At 37.9% G+C, this 24,338-nt stretch overlaps 2 long non-coding RNA genes across 2 annotated transcripts; both read right to left on the reverse strand.

Moving 5' to 3' along the window:
• Positions 1 to 6,693: 6,693 nt before the first annotated feature.
• LOC141560860 (uncharacterized) lies at positions 6,694 to 10,773 on the reverse strand. The gene is made up of 4 exons (XR_012487840.1): positions 10,070 to 10,773; positions 9,741 to 9,868; positions 8,479 to 8,598; positions 6,694 to 7,006 (listed from the first exon to the last, which is right to left on the reverse strand). It is a non-coding gene; the product is annotated as an uncharacterized LOC141560860 (long non-coding RNA).
• An 8,949-nt stretch (positions 10,774 to 19,722) lies between these two features.
• On the reverse strand, positions 19,723 to 23,802 carry LOC141560862 (uncharacterized). Its single transcript, XR_012487842.1, has 4 exons — positions 23,099 to 23,802; positions 22,770 to 22,897; positions 21,508 to 21,627; positions 19,723 to 20,035 (listed from the first exon to the last, which is right to left on the reverse strand). It is a non-coding gene; the product is annotated as an uncharacterized LOC141560862 (long non-coding RNA).
• Positions 23,803 to 24,338: the final 536 nt, after the last annotated feature.

Raw genomic sequence — 24,338 nt, forward strand, 5'->3', positions numbered from 1 at the left:
TGGAATGGAATTTCTCTTTGTATCTCTTCCTGTTGCATTTTGTTGGTGATATATAAGAATGCTGAGGATTTATGTGGATTTATTTTGTATCCTGCCACTTTGCTAAAATTCTGAATTCTCTCTAATAGCTTTTTAGCAGAGTCTTTGGGGTTCTCTAAGTATACCATCATGTCATCTGCAAAGAGTGATAGTTTGATTTCCTCATTTCCTACTCTAATTCCTTGAATCTCTCTTGGCTCTTATTGCCGAGGCTAGCGTTTCTAGTACTATATTGAATAGTAATGGTGATAGTGGGCAACCTTGTTTCACTCCTGATCTTACAGGGAAAGGTTGCAGTTTATTTCTATTGCATATTATGCTTACTGAAGGTCTTAAATATATGCTCCTGATTATTCTAAGGAAGAATCCATTTATTCCTATACTCTCAAGAGTTTTTAGTAGGAATGGATGTTGGATTTTGTCAAATGCTTTTTCTGCATCTATTGAGATGATCATATGGTTTTTATTAATTTGATTATTAATATGGTCAATTATACTAATAGTTTTCCTAATATTAAACCAGCCCTGCATTCCTGGTATGAATCCTACTTGATCATAGTATATTATCCTGGGGATGATTTTCTGAAGTCTTTTTGCTAATATCTTATTTAAGATTTTAGCATCAATATTCATTAAGGAAATTGGTCTATAATTTTCTTTCTCAGTTTTCGATCGACCTGGTTTAGGTATCAGTACCATGTCTGTGTCATAAAAGGAGTTTGGCAGGACTCCTTCATTCCCTATTTTTTCAAATAGTTTATATAGCATTGGGGCAAATTGTTCTTTAAATGTTTGGTAGAATTCACATGTAAATCCATCTGGTCCTGGGGATTTTTCCTGGGGAGTTGATTAATACCTTGGTCTATTTTTTTTTTTCTGAAATGGGACTATTTAAGCAATTTATTTCCTCCTCTGTTAATCTAAGAAGCCTATATTTTTGGAGGAAGTCATCCATTTCACTTAAGTTATCAAATTTATTGGCATAAAGTTGGGTAAAGTAACACATTATTTCTCTAATTTCCTCTTCATTGGTGGAAAGGTCCCCCTTTTCATTTGTAAGACTAACAATTTGATTTTCCTCTTTCTTTTTTCTGATCAGATTTACCAAAGGTTTATCTATTTTATTGGCTTTTTCATAAAACCAACTCTTGGTTTTATTTATTAATTCAATAGTTTTTTACTTTCAATATTATTGATTTCTCCTTTTAATTTTTGTATTTCAAGTTTAATTTTTGGTTGGGGGTTTTTTATTTGGTCTTTTTCTGGCCTTTTAAGTTGCAAGCCCAATTCGTTAATCTTCTCTTTCTCTATTTTCTTCATAGAAGCCTCTAAAGATATAAAATTTCCCCTTATTACTGCTTTAGCTGCATCCCACAGATTTTGGTATGATGTCTCATCATTGTCATTATCTTGGGTGAAATTATTGTTTCTATAATTTGCTCTTTCACCCAGTCATTCTTTAAGATGAGTTTATTCAGTTTCCAATTACTTTTTGGTCTATTTATCCCTAACTTTTTACTGAATGTAGCTTTTATTGCATTGTGATCTGAGAAGAAGGCATTTATTATTTCTGCCTTCCTACATTGAATTTTGAGATCTTTATGTCCTATTACATGGTCAATTTTTGTATAGGATCCATGAACTGCTGAGAAGAAAGTATATTCCTTTCTATTGCCATTCAGTTTTCTCCAAAGATCTATCATACCTAGTTTTTCTAATGTTCTCTTTACTTTTTTAATTTCTTTCTTGTTTGTTTTGTGGTTTGATTTGTCTAAATCTGAGAGTGCAAGGAGGAGATCTCCCACTATTATAGTTTTACTGTCTATTTCTTCTTGCAACTCTCTTAACTTTTCCTTTAGAAAGTTAGATGCTATACCACTTGGTGCATATATGTTTAGTATCGATATGGCTTCATTATTTATGCTACCTTTCAGCAGGATATAGTTTCCTTCCTTATAACTTTTAATTAGATCATCTTCGGCTTTTGCTTGATCTGAGATAAGGATATCTACCCCTGCTTTTTTGGCTTTACCTGAAGCGTAATAGATTCTGCTCCAACCTTTTACCTTTACTCTCTCTATATATATATCTCCCTGATTTAAGTGTGTTTCCTGTAAACAACATATTGTAGGGTTCTGATTTTTGATCCAGTCTGCTATCCGTCTCCATTTGATGGGAGCATTCATCCCATTCACATTTACAGTTAAAATTACTAATTCTGTATTACCTGCCATCATATTATCCCCAGATTATGCCTTTTCCCTTGACCCCCCTGAACCCCTTCCCCGATATTTAATTTATAGACCCCCCTTGTGACACGCAGCCCTCCCTTTTTTTTGTGTCCCTCCCCCCTCCCTCCACATCCCTTCCCTTATTCTCCTTTTCCTTTTCCTTTTTCCTCTCCCCCCTTTTAATGAGGTGAGAGAGAATTCTCTGAAAAACAAATATGACAATTATTTACTCTTTGAGTCTCTTCTGATGAGAGTAAGATTTACACAATGATTCTCCCCCTCTCTAAATTCCCTCAGATATGGTGTATTTTCTATGCCTCTTCCTGGGATGTAGTTTCCCTCTTTTTATCACACCCAACCCTTTTTCTGATAATACCCCCTTCCTTTTACTACACCCCCTCCTTTTTTTTTTTCTTTTATATCAGTAAAATCAAATTATCCATGTGTACTTTCTATATACCCACAACAGAGATATAGTTCTCAAGGGTTCTGTGTACCTTTTTCTGTTTCTCTTCAGTCTTGTGGATATAGATCAAATTTTTTGTTTAAGTCTGGTTTTTTTCTTAGAAACATATGGAATTCCTCTATTGCATTGAATGACCATCTTCTTCCATGGAAAAAGATGCTAAACTTAGCTGGGTAGTTTATTCATGGTTGCAATCCTTGATCTTTTGCCTTTCGGAATATCAGGTTCCAGGCCCTTCTATCTTTTAATGTGGAGGCAGCCAGATCTTGTGTGATCCTTATTGTGGCCCCTTGGTATTTAAATTGTTTTTTTCTAGCTGCTTGCAGGATTTTCTCCTTTGTGTGCTAATTCTGCAGCTTAGGCACAATATTCCGTGGTGTTCTTTTTTAGGGTCTATTTCAGAAGGAGTTCGATGAATTCTTACAACATCTACTTTCCCATCTGTTTCTATTATCTCTGGACAGTTCTCTTTAATAATTTCCTGTAAAATAGAATCTAGGATCTTATTTTGGTCATAGTTTTTGGGAAGTCCAATGATCCGCAGATTATCTCTCCTAGATCTATTTTCCAGGTCTATAGAATTTCCCAGTAAGTATTTGACGTTATTCTCCAGCTTTTCATTTTTTTTTTTTGTTTTGTTTGACTGATTCTTGGGTTCTCAGTGAATCATTCATTTCTATTTGTTCCATCCTGAATTTTAAGGAGTTATTTTCTTCATTCACAGTTTTTACTTCTTTTTGTAAATGCCCAATTTCGTTTTTAAATGAGTTATTTTTGCTCTATTGATTTTTTTTTCCATTTCCCTAATTTTTTTTTTTGAGAATTATTTTCTTCTTCCAATTCAGAAATCCTATTTTCTTGGGACTCTTTTATGTTCTCCAATTCAGAAATACTATTTTCTTGAGATTTTTTTATCTTCTCCAGTTCAGAAATCCTACTTTCCTGTGTTTTTTTTTTACCTTTTCTAATTCACTAATTTTGTTTCCCTGCATCTCCTGTGAATTCTTTATTTTTTCCAACCCCAATTTCACAACGTTGTTATTCTCTTTCCTTTCCCCATTTTTCTTCAAACTCTCTTAACTTTTTAATAGTCTCTTCAAGGAGAGAGTTATGTGATGGGGGGCAGGAATTATTCCCCTTTAGGTTGTTATCTGCTGACTCTCTGCTGTTAACTTCCTTGGGCTTGGATACCTGCTCTTTCTCTGTGTAGAAGGAATCTATATTTTTGGGGGGCTTTTTGCTCATACTTAAAAAATCTTTTCGGGTCTGTCCCTGGGGTAGGAAATTATTTCTTTCTTTCTTTACCACTTCTTCCCAGACTTGATGGATGCAGCGGCCCCTGCGCCTGAGCTAAGAGAGAGCTCTGGGAGAGAGTTCCCCACCCCCTCCCTGGAAGTGCCTCAGAGGCGATCAGCAGTGCTGTGCTTTGAGGGCACTGTGTTCTAGTGGCTTCCCTGATGTTTGAGACTGTACAGTAAAGGCGACTCAAAGCCTAGCCTATGTGTCTGGTTGAGGCGTGGATGTCTGCAGCAGGTGACCTGAAAAGCCCCTGCGCTCACACTGGAAGTGTCTGCCAGAAACCGCGGTCCCTAGTTCAAAGGTTCTGCTTCTCTGGGACTTCCATTCCACAGCCTCTAGCCAAGCCAGGCAATATGAGTTACAGCCCCGCCCACTTTTCAATCTCTTAACTACCCCCCAGGTGAAAGCCTGGATTGCCTATGTCGGCCACACCCACCAGTGCCAAGATGTGCTGAGTCACCCCCGGGATCCAGGAAGATCCAATCTGGTTTTAAATTTTAAAGTTGCTGAGATTTCTCTTCTGAACTGCTGTATTATAAGCAGAGAAGAGCTAACAGCCTGTGCCAGATTCTTCTATCTCAGTGGATTCTCTGATCCCAGAGCCCTCCCCAGCGCGATCAGCGCAGTGTGCCACCACCCCACCGTCTGCACTGGCCTCTCTTCTTCCTCCCCTGGGAGCTGACCTTTCCTGTTCAAATTCCAGATTCTCTTCAGCTGGTAAGTCGTGCTTCCAGTCCTTGTGGATTCTATCAGTCCAGCGCTATTTCTGAGGCTGAGTAAATCTAGTTGGTTGTGAGGGAAGAAAGGAGCTTACACAGTCGCGGTGTATCTTCTCCACCATCTTGGCTCCACCCATGAACCAAGACCATTTTGTTTTCATCTTTATGTCTCCAAGGTCTAGTGTAATACATGACCCCTAGTAAGTATGTAATATATGTTTGCTCCTTGTTTAGTTGTGCTTTGCTGATTGAGTAGTCTAAGGAAGATGGGTGAGGTAGGCTACCAAATGAATGATATGGTCACAAAAGACACAGGGACCAGAAACTGGGGACATGAGTAGAAGCAGCCAGCGGGAAAGGGAGCTAAGCCCCCATATTGCTCTTGGGATGGAACCTACGTTTTGGCTGAAAAGCAAGAGGAGCTAGGGCCACAGTTAAGACCCCAGACAGCTTTATCAGGTAACTTTCATCATATAGAATTTGGAAAACACCCCATTGAACGCTGCAGATCTAGAATCCCCTTGTTAATTAGGCCAGAGTTGTCTGTACAAGACAAGATCTGTTTCAATCTAGCCTCTATTTTGCTGACCTGTTGCCTCAGTTTCTTTAACTGAGAGTGTGGATAATAGCACCTACCTCCCAGTGTTGTTGAGGAGAGAATATATGTAAAGTGCTTAGCACAGTGCTTGGTACATAGGAGTTTAATAAATGCTTGTTTCCTTAAGAAATATTGGTAAATTGGAAGTGATTCGAAGTGGAAAAATGGCAGAGCTACCACGGAAAAGCTCCAACAGTTCTTGCCCTCAAGGAGGTGGTTTTCTGTAGATGAGACCCTCCAAGCCCAAGCCCAGAAGTGGAAAGCCCAAGATGGAGGATGAGAAGGTGCTGTCAGAGAGCCATCCAGACCACCTTCTCTTCCACACCCTGGGAGGATTCCCAAGGCCAAACTAAGCACTAGCTCTGGAAGCCGGCTTGACTGGCTTGTCAAAGCCTTCTGGGGCCCTTCATCCAATGAAGGCTGCATTCTGCTTGGGAGTTAGTTTGGTTTCATTTTATTGCCAGGGCCTGTACATCAATTCACAAGAGGTATTGTTCCAGCTTTATCATTCAGTGCAAACATCTTTTGTGGCTAACCTGAGGTTTGCCACTATCTATGGAATCAAATCAGAAGGGGTTTTCCCATCTCCAATCTTGCTGGCTCCAGAGCACCCATTTGCTTTTCTAGCACTCTTACTATCCCCCTTCTTCATCCAGGGGATTTAGGTTCCCAACTTCTGAAGAAAGGTTAGATTTTCAGAAACAGAAATTTTACATTTCAGTCATATAGATTATAATGAGCACAAGTCAGGCAGAAGAAACTTCAAAGGGGGAATGGGGGGCTCTAGCACAAGCCTGTGGGGACACCAATTATTTTCTGGCTCAGCCTTCGCCTGGAGCTGAGGGGAAGCACCTGGATGCAAATCTCTAAGCCAGTCCCTTGTCATTCTGAATTGCCCTCCAGGTATGGAATGGCTGCTCTGCTCCTCCAGGAAGATCCAAAAGACTTCAGCAGGGCCACTTCCTAGCTTCTCTGGGACTTCTCTGGCTAGAACACAACAGACCTGCTGCTTGTTAACCCCCAATAGCTCTTTGCTCCCAGACTTTCAGACGGTCCCAAGCCTCTGATGGCAAAGGTCCTGGTTACAGTTGTTTCACAATCTCAAAGAAGAAGAAATCTGCCTCCCTCTCTTATTCCCAAACCCAGATAGGATATAGCCAGCTTTACCCATCAGCAGTATGGGCTAGCTGCAAATAAGGGAAAAATTTAATTTACCCAATAAGTTTGCCAACAAGTATTTCTTTAGATTAACGAGCTGGCAAATCTAATCACTAGATAGCACAGAAGAAACTGGGAAATATCACTAATCATGTGGAAGCTGAAAGAATGACAACTTGACACTTTTGGAAACAGAAAAAAACTTTTTTTTTTAAAAACCCCATCAAACTCCGCAACATCTGTCCCCTTCCCCCCACCAGTACAATAAACTCCAAAGTATAGATCAAAACTCCCCAACAACAATCAGCAACATCATCTGTCCCCTTCCCCCCACCAGTACAATAAACTCCAAAGTATAGATCAAAAATCCCCAACAACAATCTAAATCCCGTTTGAAGTAGATCTTCAAGGCCCGAAAACATGTGTTCAATATCGCCAGAATCTGGTCACTCTGGGTTCAGTATCTCCTTTGCTTCAGTATTGGCTTATAGGTTGCCTGAAAAGGTAAAATGTTACAGCATAAGTGAAAGATATGTGTCCTTTTAATATACTGGAAAAACCATCCATAAACTGCAATATTTTTTGGGGGGTGTTTGTATATTTTAATCCAGCTATTCATTCTCTTCTGCCTATAAATCTCGTTTCTACCTATAAATCTCTTTTCTGCTTATAAATCCCTTTTTTAATCTAAAAATCTCTTTTCTATTATAAATCACTTTATTATAAATCTCTTTTCTACCTATAAATTGCTTTTCTTCCTATAAATCTCTTTTCTACCTATAAACATTTCTACTACAAATCTATCTTTTCACTTATCTATCCATCATTATCTTTTTAACTATGCATCAAGTGTATCTATTCAATCTATTTGTGTATCCTATCTATCCCATTCATCCATCACCAGTTTTCTATGTATCTAGTCTATTGGTCTATTTGTCCACTCATCCATTCTCATATTCACATACTACTCCCTTTGCTGTCAGGATCCAACTGGGTTGTTGTGGCGAGATCCTCACCTTTAAGTCAGAAAAGTTTGGGTGTTCTCCGGCGCGTCACAATGAGCATCACACAATGAGGTCTCCATGGCCAAGGTAAGCAAGGAAACTGCTCATCAGATGAGGATTGTGCCAGGCTTTATGCGGAGGTTTTCTTTTAAAAATATTTTTTAGGAAACCTTTTTATTTTAGAAAACATATGAAGGGGAAAGTTTTCAACACTGAGCCTTGTGAAACCTGCTGTTCCAACATTCCCCCTCCTTCCTTCCACCTCCTTCCCTAGATGACCGGTAATTACATGTTAAATATGTGAAAATATATGATAAATCCAATGTATATAAAAATATTTATGCAATTATCTTGCTTATGCAGAGATTTTCTTCCTACTTCTTTTTTTTGTTGAATAAGTAGTAAAAGCAATAGTAATAATACTAGGAATAGGAGTTACACTACTAGTAGTAGAAATAGTAGTAATAGTAATAGTAAAGTAATAGTAATAGTAATAGTAAAGTAATAGTAATAGTAATAGTAAAGGTAGTATTACAAATAATAGTAGTAGTGGTAGTAGAAGGAGTATTAATAGGAATAAGAGCAATGATAGTAGTAGTAGCAGGAGGAAGAGAACTAGAAGGAATGGGAGTAGTATGAATAGTAACAGTAATAAGAGTGGGAGTAATTGTAGTAGTTGGTGGAAGAGTAATAGTAGTAATCTTAAGAGTGATACTAATAGGAGTAGGAAGAGGAGTAATAGTAGAAGTAGTAGTAATAATAATAGGTGTAAGAGTACGAGTAATAATAGTAGTAGTAAGAATAGTATCTGACATTTACACAGTGCTTCACCATCTCCAAAGTAATATAGACCATGTTTTCTCTGATGCTACCCCTAAGGCTCAGACCCACCCTTATGGGAACAGCCAGACTCTCCCATCCTTGAGCCAGGGAGATGCATGTCCTGTTATTTAGGGTTCAGTACCTGTGTTCCAGGCTTCAGGGAAGAAACAAGATCTTTCACCATTTTGGCTTCCGATATCGTTACCCCACCAACCACAAAGAGGATCTGCAGTGGATGGTCACCGGGATGAGGTCGGCTCACCTGTAACATTCACCATAACAAGGATGGGGTCAGCCATCAGACAAGCATGTCAGGTTAATATATGACTCATTAATGATCAAATAAAGATCTTACGTTAGGACATAATGTTCGTAGATTTTCAGCTGTGGAATCAGAACTTTAGAACTAGAAATGTAGTCTCCTTGTGGTCGTGGAGCTCAAGTATCTCATTTAACATGTGAGGAAACTGACGCTCAGGGAGTTTAAGTGATAATAAAAAGTCATGCAGGTAAGAAATAATCAGCACAGCAAAATTCCACTTGTTTAATGTTACTTTATTACAGTGTCTTTCCCGTATCCCATCCCACCACCTTTTTTTTTTTTTTTTTTTAAGAATTAATATGTTTAGCTATAGGTTAAAAGATTGAAGTATGGAAATATACACACACATATATGCACACACATACACACATATGTAATGAACACTTAGAGTTAACATGATAGTATAAACAGGATCTGTTTGACTCTTGTCTCTGCCTTTTACAACCTGTATGCGCTGGGACAATATACTAAATATACTTAACCACCCGGAGTCTCAGTAACTTTCTCTGTAAAATATGGAAGCAGAAACCCTGAAATATTCCCGCCAGCTCAAAATCCACGATGCTGTGACTCTACTTGAAACCAAATATTTCTCAAAGGCTTATTCTCGGTGGAGCAAAAATGATTGTACCATTCCCATTTTACAGATGAGGAAATTGAGGCAAACACAGATTAAGTGACTTGCCCAGAGTCCTACAGTTGGTGTTTGAAATCAGGTGCTGATTCAAGTGTGGTCCAACAGTGTTATCCACTGTACCAGCCAGCTGCCAATAATTTTAGAAAAGGTCTTCATCTATATGTAACTGAATTCAACAAGCATTTATGAAACCTCTAATATGAGCAAGTCATCTTGTTTCTGGGAACCAGGCATAGGATGATGAAAAAGAAAATAGTTTCTGAACTCAAAGAATCTGCTTTTGATTGTTTGTTTGTTTGTAAAGGTAGGCTCTCTATTTCCCAGATTATTTGTACTTCTAGTACATATAGGGTTAGTCAGCAACCTGGCCCTACCTTCAACCCCTTATTAACACTGACTGCAGGAGGGAAACTGAAGATAGATTATCTCTATATAGCTGCTTTACCTTCATGAACATGCTAAATCCCAGTTTATGTAGATCACTGAGGTCCGAAGACATGCCTTCAATATCACCAGCATCTGGTCACAAGTGGTTCAGTATCTCCTCTGCTTTAGCAGTGGCTTATAGGATGCCTGAAAAGGTAAAATGTTACAGCATAAGTGAAAGATATGTGTCCATTTGATCTACTGGAATAACCATCCACAAACTGGAATTTTTTGCGGGTGGGGGAAGAGGGAAGGAAAGAGAAGTCAAATATTTCCCAAGCCAGATAGAAAGCAACCATTTTAGCTTCTATAATATTGAAGAATAAAATATAATAGTTTAATACTGACCTGAAGGCAGTCTCAATCTTTGACAGGAGCACTTGGTATGATGCTGATGAGGACCAGAAAGGATCTCTTTTTCCAGTAATTTATTTACTGATTTACCTAACCCTCCATTGACTCAATCATTATCTATGTATATTTAATGCAGCTATTCATTCTCTTCTGCCTATAAACCCCTTTTCTACCTATAAATCTCTTGTCTAATTAAAAATCACTTTTTTTATCTAATAATCTGTTTTCTACTTATAAATCGCTTTAATTACTATAAATCTTTTCTACTTATAAATTGCTTTTCTTCCTATAAATCTCTTTTCTACCTATGAATCGCTTTTCTTCCTATAAATCTCTTTTCTGCCTATGAATCGCTTTTCTACTTATAAATCTCTTTTCTACCTATATATCACTTTTCTTCCTATAAATCTCTATTCTACCTATAAACTTTTCTACTATAAATCTATCTTTTCACTTATCTATTCATCATTATCTTTTTAACTATGCATCAAGTGTATCTATTCAATCTATTTGTCTATACTATCTATCCCATCCATCCATCACCAGTTATCTATGTATCTAGTCTAATAGTCTATTTGTCCACTCATCCATTCTTCTATACACACATCCTACTCCCTTTGCTTTCAGGATCCAACTGGGTTGTTGTGGCGAGATCATCACCTTTAAGTCAGAAAACCTTGGGTGTTCTCAGGCATGTCACAATGAACTAGAGCATGTCACAATGGGCATCACCCAATGAGGTCTCCATGGCTAAGGTAAGCAAGGCAACTGCTCATCAGATGAGGATTTTGCTCAGGCTGTATGCAGAGGTTTTCTTTTAAAAATATTTTTTAGGAAACCTTTTTATTTAAAAAACATATGAAATGGCAAGTTTTCAACACTGAGCCTTGCTAAACCTCCTGTTCCAACATTCCCCCTCCTTCCTTCCACCTCCTAGCCTGGGTGACCTGTAATTACATGTTAAATATGTGAAAATATAGGATAAATCCAATGTATATAAAATATTTATACAATTATCTTGCTTATGCAGAGATTTTCTTCCTACTTTTTTTTGTTGACATCATTTTCCGCAATAATATGTAAACTTTGAGGGCAAGACCATTTTTTTTATTCATTTTTCCAAATTATCCCCCCCCCTCCATTTTCTCCCCCCCCCCCGATGACAGGCAATCCCATACATTTTACATGTGTTACAATATACCCTAGATACAATATATGTGTGTAAATACCATTTTCTTGTTGCACATTAAGTATTAGATTCCGAAGGTATAAGTAACCTGGGTAGATAGACAGTAGTGCTAACACTTTACATTCACTTCGCAGTGTTCCTTCTCTGGGTGTAGTAATTTCTGTCCATCATTGATCAACTGGAAGTGAGTTGGATCTTCTTGTTGAACATGTTGAACATTTCCACTTCCATCAGAATACATCCTCATACAGTATTGTTGTTGAAATGTACAGTGATCTTCTGGTTCTATTCATTTCATTCAGCAACAGTTGATTTAAGTCTCTCCAGGCCTCTCTGTATTCCTCCTGCTGGTCATTTCTTACAGAGCACTAATATTCCATAACCTTCATATACCACAATTTACCCAACCATTTTCCAATTGATGGACATCCATTCAACTTCCAGTTTCTAGCTACAACAAAAAGAGCTGCCACAAACATTTTGGCACATGCAGGTCCCTTTCCGCTCTTTAGTATTTCTTTGGGATATAATCCCAATAACAGCAATGCTGGGTCAAAGGGTATGCACAGTTTGATAACTTTTTGGGCATAGTTCCAAATTGCTCTCCAGAATGGCTGGATTCTTCCACAACTCCCCCAACAATGTATCAGTGTCCCAGTTTTCCCACAGCCCCTCCAACATTCATCATTATTTGTTCCTGTCATCTTAGCCAATCTGACAGGTGTGTAGTGGTATCTCAGAGTTGTCTTAATTTGCATTTCTCTGATCAGTAGTGATTTGGAACACTCTTTCATATGAGTGGAAATAGTTTCAATTTCATCATCTGAGAATTGTCTGTTCATATCCCTTGACCATTTATCAATTGGAGAATGGTTTGGTTTCCTATAAATCAGGGTCAGTTCTCTATATATTTTGGAAATGAGACTTTTGTCAGGACCTTTACTTTTAAAAATATTTTGCCAATTTGTTACTTCCATTCTAATCTTGTTTGCATTACTATTGTTTGTAGAGAAACTTTTTAGTTTGATGTAATCAAAATCTTCTATTTTGTGATCAATAATGATCTCTAGTTCTCCTCTGGTCATAAATTCCTTCCTCCTCCACAGGTCTGAGAGGTAGACTATTCTCTGTTCCTCTAATCTATTTATGATCTCATTCTTTATGCCTAAATCATGGACCCATTTTGATCATGGTGTTAAGTGTGGATCCATATCTAATTTCTGCCATACTAATTTCCAGTTTTCCCAACAGTTTTTTTCCGAATAATGAATTTTTGTCCCTAATGGTGGTATCTTTGGGTTTGTCAAAGATTAGATTGCTATAGATGTACCCTTTTTTGTCCTTTGTATCTAATCTGTTCCACTGATCTACCGTTCTATTTCTTAGCCAGTACCAAATGGTTTTGGTGACTGCTGCTATATAATATAGCTTTAGATCGGGTACACTTGGACCACCTTCCTCTGACTTTTTTTTCATTAGTTCCCTTGCATATTCTTCCAAAAGGATTTTGTTGTTATTTTTTCTAGATCATTAAAATAGTTTCTTGGGAGTCTGATTGGTATAGCACTAAATAAATAGATTAGTTTGGGGAGTATTGTCATCTTTATTATATTCGCTCGGCCTACCCAAGAGCACTGAATGTCTTTCCAATTATTTAAATCTGACTATTTTTGTGGCAAGTGTTTTGTAATTTTTCTCATATAATTCCTGACTATTCTTTGGTAAATGGATTCCCAAATACTTTGTACTCTCAACATTTGTTTGGAATGGAATTTCTCTTTGTATCTCTTCCTGTTGCATTTTGTTGGTGATATATAAGAATGCTGAGGATTTATGTGGATTTATTTTGTATCCTGCCACTTTGCTAAAATTCTGAATTCTCTCTAATAGCTTTTTAGCAGAGTCTTTGGGGTTCTCTAAGTATACCATCATGTCATCTGCAAAGAGTGATAGTTTGATTTCCTCATTTCCTACTCTAATTCCTTGAATCTCTCTTGGCTCTTATTGCCGAGGCTAGCGTTTCTAGTACTATATTGAATAGTAATGGTGATAGTGGGCAACCTTGTTTCACTCCTGATCTTACAGGGAAAGGTTGCAGTTTATTTCTATTGCATATTATGCTTACTGAAGGTCTTAAATATATGCTCCTGATTATTCTAAGGAAGAATCCATTTATTCCTATACTCTCAAGAGTTTTTAGTAGGAATGGATGTTGGATTTTGTCAAATGCTTTTTCTGCATCTATTGAGATGATCATATGGTTTTTATTAATTTGATTATTAATATGGTCAATTATACTAATAGTTTTCCTAATATTAAACCAGCCCTGCATTCCTGGTATGAATCCTACTTGATCATAGTATATTATCCTGGGGATGATTTTCTGAAGTCTTTTTGCTAATATCTTATTTAAGATTTTAGCATCAATATTCATTAAGGAAATTGGTCTATAATTTTCTTTCTCAGTTTTCGATCGACCTGGTTTAGGTATCAGTACCATGTCTGTGTCATAAAAGGAGTTTGGCAGGACTCCTTCATTCCCTATTTTTTCAAATAGTTTATATAGCATTGGGGCAAATTGTTCTTTAAATGTTTGGTAGAATTCACATGTAAATCCATCTGGTCCTGGGGATTTTTCCTGGGGAGTTGATTAATACCTTGGTCTATTTTTTTTTTTCTGAAATGGGACTATTTAAGCAATTTATTTCCTCCTCTGTTAATCTAAGAAGCCTATATTTTTGGAGGAAGTCATCCATTTCACTTAAGTTATCAAATTTATTGGCATAAAGTTGGGTAAAGTAACACATTATTTCTCTAATTTCCTCTTCATTGGTGGAAAGGTCCCCCTTTTCATTTGTAAGACTAACAATTTGATTTTCCTCTTTCTTTTTTCTGATCAGATTTACCAAAGGTTTATCTATTTTATTGGCTTTTTCATAAAACCAACTCTTGGTTTTATTTATTAATTCAATAGTTTTTTACTTTCAATATTATTGATTTCTCCTTTTAATTTTTGTATTTCAAGTTTAATTTTTGGTTGGGGGTTTTTTATTTGGTCTTTTTCTGGCCTTTTAAGTTGCAAGCCCAATTCGTTAATCTTCTCTTTCTCTATTTTCTTCATAGAAGCCTCTAAAGATATAAAATTTCCCCTTATTACTGCTTTAGCTGCATCCCACAGATTTTGGTATGATGTCTCATCATTGTCATTATCTTGGGTGAAATTATTGTTTCTATAATTTGCTCTTTCACCCAGTCATTCTTTAAGATGAGTTTATTCAGTTTCCAATTACTTTTTGGTCTATTTATCCCTAACTTTTTACTGAATGTAGCTTTTATTGCATTGTGATCTGAGAAGAAGGCATTTATTATTTCTGCCTTCCTACATTGAATTTTGAGATCTTTATGTCCTAATATATGGTCAATTTTTGTATAGGATCCATGAACTGCTGAGAAGAAAGTATATTCCTTTCTATTGCCATTCAGTTTTCTCCAAAGATCTATCATACCTAGTTTTTCTAATGTTCTCTTTACTTTTTTAATTTCTTTCTTGTTTGTTTTGTGGTTTGATTTGTCTAAATCTGAGAGTGCAAGGAGGAGATCTCCCACTATTATAGTTTTACTGTCTATTTCTTCTTGCAACTCTCTTAACTTTTCCTTTAGAAAGTTAGATGCTATACCACTTGGTGCATATATGTTTAGTATCGATATGGCTTCATTATTTATGCTACCTTTCAGCAGGATATAGTTTCCTTCCTTATAACTTTTAATTAGATCATCTTCGGCTTTTGCTTGATCTGAGATAAGGATATCTACCCCTGCTTTTTTGGCTTTACCTGAAGCGTAATAGATTCTGCTCCAACCTTTTACCTTTACTCTCTCTATATATATATCTCCCTGATTTAAGTGTGTTTCCTGTAAACAACATATTGTAGGGTTCTGATTTTTGATCCAGTCTGCTATCCGTCTCCATTTGATGGGAGCATTCATCCCATTCACATTTACAGTTAAAATTACTAATTCTGTATTACCTGCCATCATATTATCCCCAGATTATGCCTTTTCCCTTGACCCCCCTGAACCCCTTCCCCGATATTTAATTTATAGACCCCCCTTGTGACACGCAGCCCTCCCTTTTTTTTGTGTCCCTCCCCCCTCCCTCCACATCCCTTCCCTTATTCTCCTTTTCCTTTTCCTTTTTCCTCTCCCCCCTTTTAATGAGGTGAGAGAGAATTCTCTGAAAAACAAATATGACAATTATTTACTCTTTGAGTCTCTTCTGATGAGAGTAAGATTTACACAATGATTCTCCCCCTCTCTAAATTCCCTCAGATATGGTGTATTTTCTATGCCTCTTCCTGGGATGTAGTTTCCCTCTTTTTATCACACCCAACCCTTTTTCTGATAATACCCCCTTCCTTTTACTACACCCCCTCCTTTTTTTTTTTTCTTTTATATCAGTAAAATCAAATTATCCATGTGTACTTTCTATATACCCACAACAGAGATATAGTTCTCAAGGGTTCTGTGTACCTTTTTCTGTTTCTCTTCAGTCTTGTGGATATAGATCAAATTTTTTGTTTAAGTCTGGTTTTTTTCTTAGAAACATATGGAATTCCTCTATTGCATTGAATGACCATCTTCTTCCATGGAAAAAGATGCTAAACTTAGCTGGGTAGTTTATTCATGGTTGCAATCCTTGATCTTTTGCCTTTCGGAATATCAGGTTCCAGGCCCTTCTATCTTTTAATGTGGAGGCAGCCAGATCTTGTGTGATCCTTATTGTGGCCCCTTGGTATTTAAATTGTTTTTTTCTAGCTGCTTGCAGGATTTTCTCCTTTGTGTGCTAATTCTGCAGCTTAGGCACAATATTCCGTGGTGTTCTTTTTTAGGGTCTATTTCAGAAGGAGTTCGATGAATTCTTACAACATCTACTTTCCCATCTGTTTCTATTATCTCTGGACAGTTCTCTTTAATAATTTCCTGTAAAATAGAATCTAGGATCTTATTTTGGTCATAGTTTTTGGGAAGTCCAATGATCCGCAGATTATCTCTCCTAGATCTATTTTCCAGGTCTATAGAATTTCCCAGTAAGTATTTGACGTTATTCTCCAGCTTTTCATTTTTTTTTTTTGTTTTGTTTGACTGATTCTTGGGTTCTCAGTGAATCATTCATTTCTATTTGTTCCATCCTGAATTTTAAGGAGTTATTTTCTTCATTCACAGTTTTTACTTCTTTTTGTAAATGCCCAATTTCGTTTTTAAATGAGTTATTTTTGCTCTATTGATTTTTTTTTTCCATTTCCCTAATTTTTTTTTTTTGAGAATTATTTTCTTCTTCCAATTCAGAAATCCTATTTTCTTGGGACTCTTTTATGTTCTCCAATTCAGAAATACTATTTTCTTGAGATTTTTTTATCTTCTCCAGTTCAGAAATCCTACTTTCCTGTGTTTTTTTTTTACCTTTTCTAATTCACTAATTTTGTTTCCCTGCATCTCCTGTGAATTCTTTATTTTTTCCAACCCCAATTTCACAACGTTGTTATTCTCTTTCCTTTCCCCATTTTTCTTCAAACTCTCTTAACTTTTTAATAGTCTCTTCAAGGAGAGAGTTATGTGATGGGGGGCAGGAATTATTCCCCTTTAGGTTGTTATCTGCTGACTCTCTGCTGTTAACTTCCTTGGGCTTGGATACCTGCTCTTTCTCTGTGTAGAAGGAATCTATATTTTTGGGGGGCTTTTTGCTCATACTTAAAAAATCTTTTCGGGTCTGTCCCTGGGGTAGGAAATTATTTCTTTCTTTCTTTACCACTTCTTCCCAGACTTGATGGATGCAGCGGCCCCTGCGCCTGAGCTAAGAGAGAGCTCTGGGAGAGAGTTCCCCACCCCCTCCCTGGAAGTGCCTCAGAGGCGATCAGCAGTGCTGTGCTTTGAGGGCACTGTGTTCTAGTGGCTTCCCTGATGTTTGAGACTGTACAGTAAAGGCGACTCAAAGCCTAGCCTATGTGTCTGGTTGAGACGTGGATGTCTGCAGCAGGTGACCTGAAAAGCCCCTGCGCTCACACTGGAAGTGTCTGCCAGAAACCGCGGTCCCTAGTTCAAAGGTTCTGCTTCTCTGGGACTTCCATTCCACAGCCTCTAGCCAAGCCAGGCAATATGAGTTACAGCCCCGCCCACTTTTCAATCTCTTAACTACCCCCCAGGTGAAAGCCTGGATTGCCTATGTCGGCCACACCCACCAGTGCCAAGATGTGCTGAGTCACCCCCGGGATCCAGGAAGATCCAATCTGGTTTTAAATTTTAAAGTTGCTGAGATTTCTCTTCTGAACTGCTGTATTATAAGCAGAGAAGAGCTAACAGCCTGTGCCAGATTCTTCTATCTCAGTGGATTCTCTGATCCCAGAGCCCTCCCCAGCGCGATCAGCGCAGTGTGCCACCACCCCACCGTCTGCACTGGCCTCTCTTCTTCCTCCCCTGGGAGCTGACCTTTCCTGTTCAAATTCCAGATTCTCTTCAGCTGGTAAGTCGTGCTTCCAGTCCTTGTGGATTCTATCAGTCCAGCGCTATTTCTGAGGCTGAGTAAATCTAGTTGGTTGTGAGGGAAGAAAGGAGCTTACACAGTCGCGGTGTATCTTCTCCACCATCTTGGCTCCACCCATGAACCAAGACCATTTTGTTTTCATCTTTATGTCTCCAAGGTCTAGTGTAATACATGACCCCTAGTAAGTATGTAATATATGTTTGCTCCTTGTTTAGTTGTGCTTTGCTGATTGAGTAGTCTAAGGAAGATGGGTGAGGTAGGCTACCAAATGAATGATATGGTCACAAAAGACACAGGGACCAGAAACTGGGGACATGAGTAGAAGCAGCCAGCGGGAAAGGGAGCTAAGCCCCCATATTGCTCTTGGGATGGAACCTACGTTTTGGCTGAAAAGCAAGAGGAGCTAGGGCCACAGTTAAGACCCCAGACAGCTTTATCAGGTAACTTTCATCATATAGAATTTGGAAAACACCCCATTGAACGCTGCAGATCTAGAATCCCCTTGTTAATTAGGCCAGAGTTGTCTGTACAAGACAAGATCTGTTTCAATCTAGCCTCTATTTTGCTGACCTGTTGCCTCAGTTTCTTTAACTGAGAGTGTGGATAATAGCACCTACCTCCCAGTGTTGTTGAGGAGAGAATATATGTAAAGTGCTTAGCACAGTGCTTGGTACATAGGAGTTTAATAAATGCTTGTTTCCTTAAGAAATATTGGTAAATTGGAAGTGATTCGAAGTGGAAAAATGGCAGAGCTACCACGGAAAAGCTCCAACAGTTCTTGCCCTCAAGGAGGTGGTTTTCTGTAGATGAGACCCTCCAAGCCCAAGCCCAGAAGTGGAAAGCCCAAGATGGAGGATGAGAAGGTGCTGTCAGAGAGCCATCCAGACCACCTTCTCTTCCACACCCTGGGAGGATTCCCAAGGCCAAACTAAGCACTAGCTCTGGAAGCCGGCTTGACTGGCTTGTCAAAGCCTTCTGGGGCCCTTCATCCAATGAAGGCTGCATTCTGCTTGGGAGTTAGTTTGGTTTCATTTTATTGCCAGGGCCTGTACATCAATTCACAAGAGGTATTGTTCCAGCTTTATCATTCAGTGCAAACATCTTTTGTGGCTAACCTGAGGTTTGCCACTATCTATGGAATCAAATCAGAAGGGGTTTTCCCATCTCCAATCTTGCTGGCTCCAGAGCACCCATTTGCTTTTCTAGCACTCTTACTATCCCCCTTCTTCATCCAGGGGATTTAGGTTCCCAACTTCTGAAGAAAGGTTAGATTTTCAGAAACAGAAATTTTACATTTCAGTCATATAGATTATAATGAGCACAAGTCAGGCAGAAGAAACTTCAAAGGGGGAATGGGGGGCTCTAGCACAAGCCTGTGGGGACACCAATTATTTTCTGGCTCAGCCTTCGCCTGGAGCTGAGGGGAAGCACCTGGATGCAAATCTCTAAGCCAGTCCCTTGTCATTCTGAATTGCCCTCCAGGTATGGAATGGCTGCTCTGCTCCTCCAGGAAGATCCAAAAGACTTCAGCAGGGCCACTTCCTAGCTTCTCTGGGACTTCTCTGGCTAGAACACAACAGACCTGCTGCTTGTTAACCCCCAATAGCTCTTTGCTCCCAGACTTTCAGACGGTCCCAAGCCTCTGATGGCAAAGGTCCTGGTTACAGTTGTTTCACAATCTCAAAGAAGAAGAAATCTGCCTCCCTCTCTTATTCCCAAACCCAGATAGGATATAGCCAGCTTTACCCATCAGCAGTATGGGCTAGCTGCAAATAAGGGAAAAATTTAATTTACCCAATAAGTTTGCCAACAAGTATTTCTTTAGATTAACGAGCTGGCAAATCTAATCACTAGATAGCACAGAAGAAACTGGGAAATATCACTAATCATGTGGAAGCTGAAAGAATGACAACTTGACACTTTTGGAAACAGAAAAAAACTTTTTTTTTTAAAAACCCCATCAAACTCCGCAACATCTGTCCCCTTCCCCCCACCAGTACAATAAACTCCAAAGTATAGATCAAAACTCCCCAACAACAATCAGCAACATCATCTGTCCCCTTCCCCCCACCAGTACAATAAACTCCAAAGTATAGATCAAAAATCCCCAACAACAATCTAAATCCCGTTTGAAGTAGATCTTCAAGGCCCGAAAACATGTGTTCAATATCGCCAGAATCTGGTCACTCTGGGTTCAGTATCTCCTTTGCTTCAGTATTGGCTTATAGGTTGCCTGAAAAGGTAAAATGTTACAGCATAAGTGAAAGATATGTGTCCTTTTAATATACTGGAAAAACCATCCATAAACTGCAATATTTTTTGGGGGGTGTTTGTATATTTTAATCCAGCTATTCATTCTCTTCTGCCTATAAATCTCGTTTCTACCTATAAATCTCTTTTCTGCTTATAAATCCCTTTTTTAATCTAAAAATCTCTTTTCTATTATAAATCACTTTATTATAAATCTCTTTTCTACCTATAAATTGCTTTTCTTCCTATAAATCTCTTTTCTACCTATAAACATTTCTACTACAAATCTATCTTTTCACTTATCTATCCATCATTATCTTTTTAACTATGCATCAAGTGTATCTATTCAATCTATTTGTGTATCCTATCTATCCCATTCATCCATCACCAGTTTTCTATGTATCTAGTCTATTGGTCTATTTGTCCACTCATCCATTCTCATATTCACATACTACTCCCTTTGCTGTCAGGATCCAACTGGGTTGTTGTGGCGAGATCCTCACCTTTAAGTCAGAAAAGTTTGGGTGTTCTCCGGCGCGTCACAATGAGCATCACACAATGAGGTCTCCATGGCCAAGGTAAGCAAGGAAACTGCTCATCAGATGAGGATTGTGCCAGGCTTTATGCGGAGGTTTTCTTTTAAAAATATTTTTTAGGAAACCTTTTTATTTTAGAAAACATATGAAGGGGAAAGTTTTCAACACTGAGCCTTGTGAAACCTGCTGTTCCAACATTCCCCCTCCTTCCTTCCACCTCCTTCCCTAGATGACCGGTAATTACATGTTAAATATGTGAAAATATATGATAAATCCAATGTATATAAAAATATTTATGCAATTATCTTGCTTATGCAGAGATTTTCTTCCTACTTCTTTTTTTTGTTGAATAAGTAGTAAAAGCAATAGTAATAATACTAGGAATAGGAGTTACACTACTAGTAGTAGAAATAGTAGTAATAGTAATAGTAAAGTAATAGTAATAGTAATAGTAAAGTAATAGTAATAGTAATAGTAAAGGTAGTATTACAAATAATAGTAGTAGTGGTAGTAGAAGGAGTATTAATAGGAATAAGAGCAATGATAGTAGTAGTAGCAGGAGGAAGAGAACTAGAAGGAATGGGAGTAGTATGAATAGTAACAGTAATAAGAGTGGGAGTAATTGTAGTAGTTGGTGGAAGAGTAATAGTAGTAATCTTAAGAGTGATACTAATAGGAGTAGGAAGAGGAGTAATAGTAGAAGTAGTAGTAATAATAATAGGTGTAAGAGTACGAGTAATAATAGTAGTAGTAAGAATAGTATCTGACATTTACACAGTGCTTCACCATCTCCAAAGTAATATAGACCATGTTTTCTCTGATGCTACCCCTAAGGCTCAGACCCACCCTTATGGGAACAGCCAGACTCTCCCATCCTTGAGCCAGGGAGATGCATGTCCTGTTATTTAGGGTTCAGTACCTGTGTTCCAGGCTTCAGGGAAGAAACAAGATCTTTCACCATTTTGGCTTCCGATATCGTTACCCCACCAACCACAAAGAGGATCTGCAGTGGATGGTCACCGGGATGAGGTCGGCTCACCTGTAACATTCACCATAACAAGGATGGGGTCAGCCATCAGACAAGCATGTCAGGTTAATATATGACTCATTAATGATCAAATAAAGATCTTACGTTAGGACATAATGTTCGTAGATTTTCAGCTGTGGAATCAGAACTTTAGAACTAGAAATGTAGTCTCCTTGTGGTCGTGGAGCTCAAGTATCTCATTTAACATGTGAGGAAACTGACGCTCAGGGAGTTTAAGTGATAATAAAAAGTCATGCAGGTAAGAAATAATCAGCACAGCAAAATTCCACTTGTTTAATGTTACTTTATTACAGTGTCTTTCCCGTATCCCATCCCACCACCTTTTTTTTTTTTTTTTTTTAAGAATTAATATGTTTAGCTATAGGTTAAAAGATTGAAGTATGGAAATATACACACACATATATGCACACACATACACACATATGTAATGAACACTTAGAGTTAACATGATAGTATAAACAGGATCTGTTTGACTCTTGTCTCTGCCTTTTACAACCTGTATGCGCTGGGACAATATACTAAATATACTTAACCACCCGGAGTCTCAGTAACTTTCTCTGTAAAATATGGAAGCAGAAACCCTGAAATATTCCCGCCAGCTCAAAATCCACGATGCTGTGACTCTACTTGAAACCAAATATTTCTCAAAGGCTTATTCTCGGTGGAGCAAAAATGATTGTACCATTCCCATTTTACAGATGAGGAAATTGAGGCAAACACAGATTAAGTGACTTGCCCAGAGTCCTACAGTTGGTGTTTGAAATCAGGTGCTGATTCAAGTGTGGTCCAACAGTGTTATCCACTGTACCAGCCAGCTGCCAATAATTTTAGAAAAGGTCTTCATCTATATGTAACTGAATTCAACAAGCATTTATGAAACCTCTAATATGAGCAAGTCATCTTGTTTCTGGGAACCAGGCATAGGATGATGAAAAAGAAAATAGTTTCTGAACTCAAAGAATCTGCTTTTGATTGTTTGTTTGTTTGTAAAGGTAGGCTCTCTATTTCCCAGATTATTTGTACTTCTAGTACATATAGGGTTAGTCAGCAACCTGGCCCTACCTTCAACCCCTTATTAACACTGACTGCAGGAGGGAAACTGAAGATAGATTATCTCTATATAGCTGCTTTACCTTCATGAACATGCTAAATCCCAGTTTATGTAGATCACTGAGGTCCGAAGACATGCCTTCAATATCACCAGCATCTGGTCACAAGTGGTTCAGTATCTCCTCTGCTTTAGCAGTGGCTTATAGGATGCCTGAAAAGGTAAAATGTTACAGCATAAGTGAAAGATATGTGTCCATTTGATCTACTGGAATAACCATCCACAAACTGGAATTTTTTGCGGGTGGGGGAAGAGGGAAGGAAAGAGAAGTCAAATATTTCCCAAGCCAGATAGAAAGCAACCATTTTAGCTTCTATAATATTGAAGAATAAAATATAATAGTTTAATACTGACCTGAAGGCAGTCTCAATCTTTGACAGGAGCACTTGGTATGATGCTGATGAGGACCAGAAAGGATCTCTTTTTCCAGTAATTTATTTACTGATTTACCTAACCCTCCATTGACTCAATCATTATCTATGTATATTTAATGCAGCTATTCATTCTCTTCTGCCTATAAACCCCTTTTCTACCTATAAATCTCTTGTCTACTTAAAAATCACTTTTTTTATCTAATAATCTGTTTTCTACTTATAAATCGCTTTAATTACTATAAATCTTTTCTACTTATAAATTGCTTTTCTTCCTATAAATCTCTTTTCTACCTATGAATCGCTTTTCTTCCTATAAATCTCTTTTCTGCCTATGAATCGCTTTTCTACTTATAAATCTCTTTTCTACCTATATATCACTTTTCTTCCTATAAATCTCTATTCTACCTATAAACTTTTCTACTATAAATCTATCTTTTCACTTATCTATTCATCATTATCTTTTTAACTATGCATCAAGTGTATCTATTCAATCTATTTGTCTATACTATCTATCCCATCCATCCATCACCACTTATCTACGTATCTAGTCTAATAGTCTATTTGTCCACTCATCCATTCTTCTATACACACATCCTACTCCCTTTGCTTTCAGGATCCAACTGGGTTGTTGTGGCGAGATCATCACCTTTAAGTCAGAAAACCTTGGGTGTTCTCAGGCATGTCACAATGAACTAGAGCATGTCACAATGGGCATCACCCAATGAGGTCTCCATGGCTAAGGTAAGCAAGGCAACTGCTCATCAGATGAGGATTTTGCTCAGGCTGTATGCAGAGGTTTTCTTTTAAAAATATTTTTTAGGAAACCTTTTTATTTAAAAAACATATGAAATGGCAAGTTTTCAACACTGAGCCTTGCTAAACCTCCTGTTCCAACATTCCCCCTCCTTCCTTCCACCTCCTAGCCTGGGTGACCTGTAATTACATGTTAAATATGTGAAAATATAGGATAAATCCAATGTATATAAAAATATTTATACAATTATCTTGCTTATGCAGAGATTTTCTTCCTACTTTTTTTTGTTGACATCATTTTCCGCAATAATATGTAAACTTTGAGGGCAAGACCATTTTTTTTATTCATTTTTCCAAATTATCCCCCCCCCTCCATTTTCTCCCCCCCCCCCCGATGACAGGCAATCCCATACATTTTACATGTGTTACAATATACCCTAGATACAATATATGTGTGTAAATACCAT

Source organism: Sminthopsis crassicaudata, chromosome 3 (genome assembly GCF_048593235.1).
Source record: "Sminthopsis crassicaudata isolate SCR6 chromosome 3, ASM4859323v1, whole genome shotgun sequence".
NCBI lineage: Eukaryota > Metazoa > Chordata > Mammalia > Dasyuromorphia > Dasyuridae > Sminthopsis > Sminthopsis crassicaudata.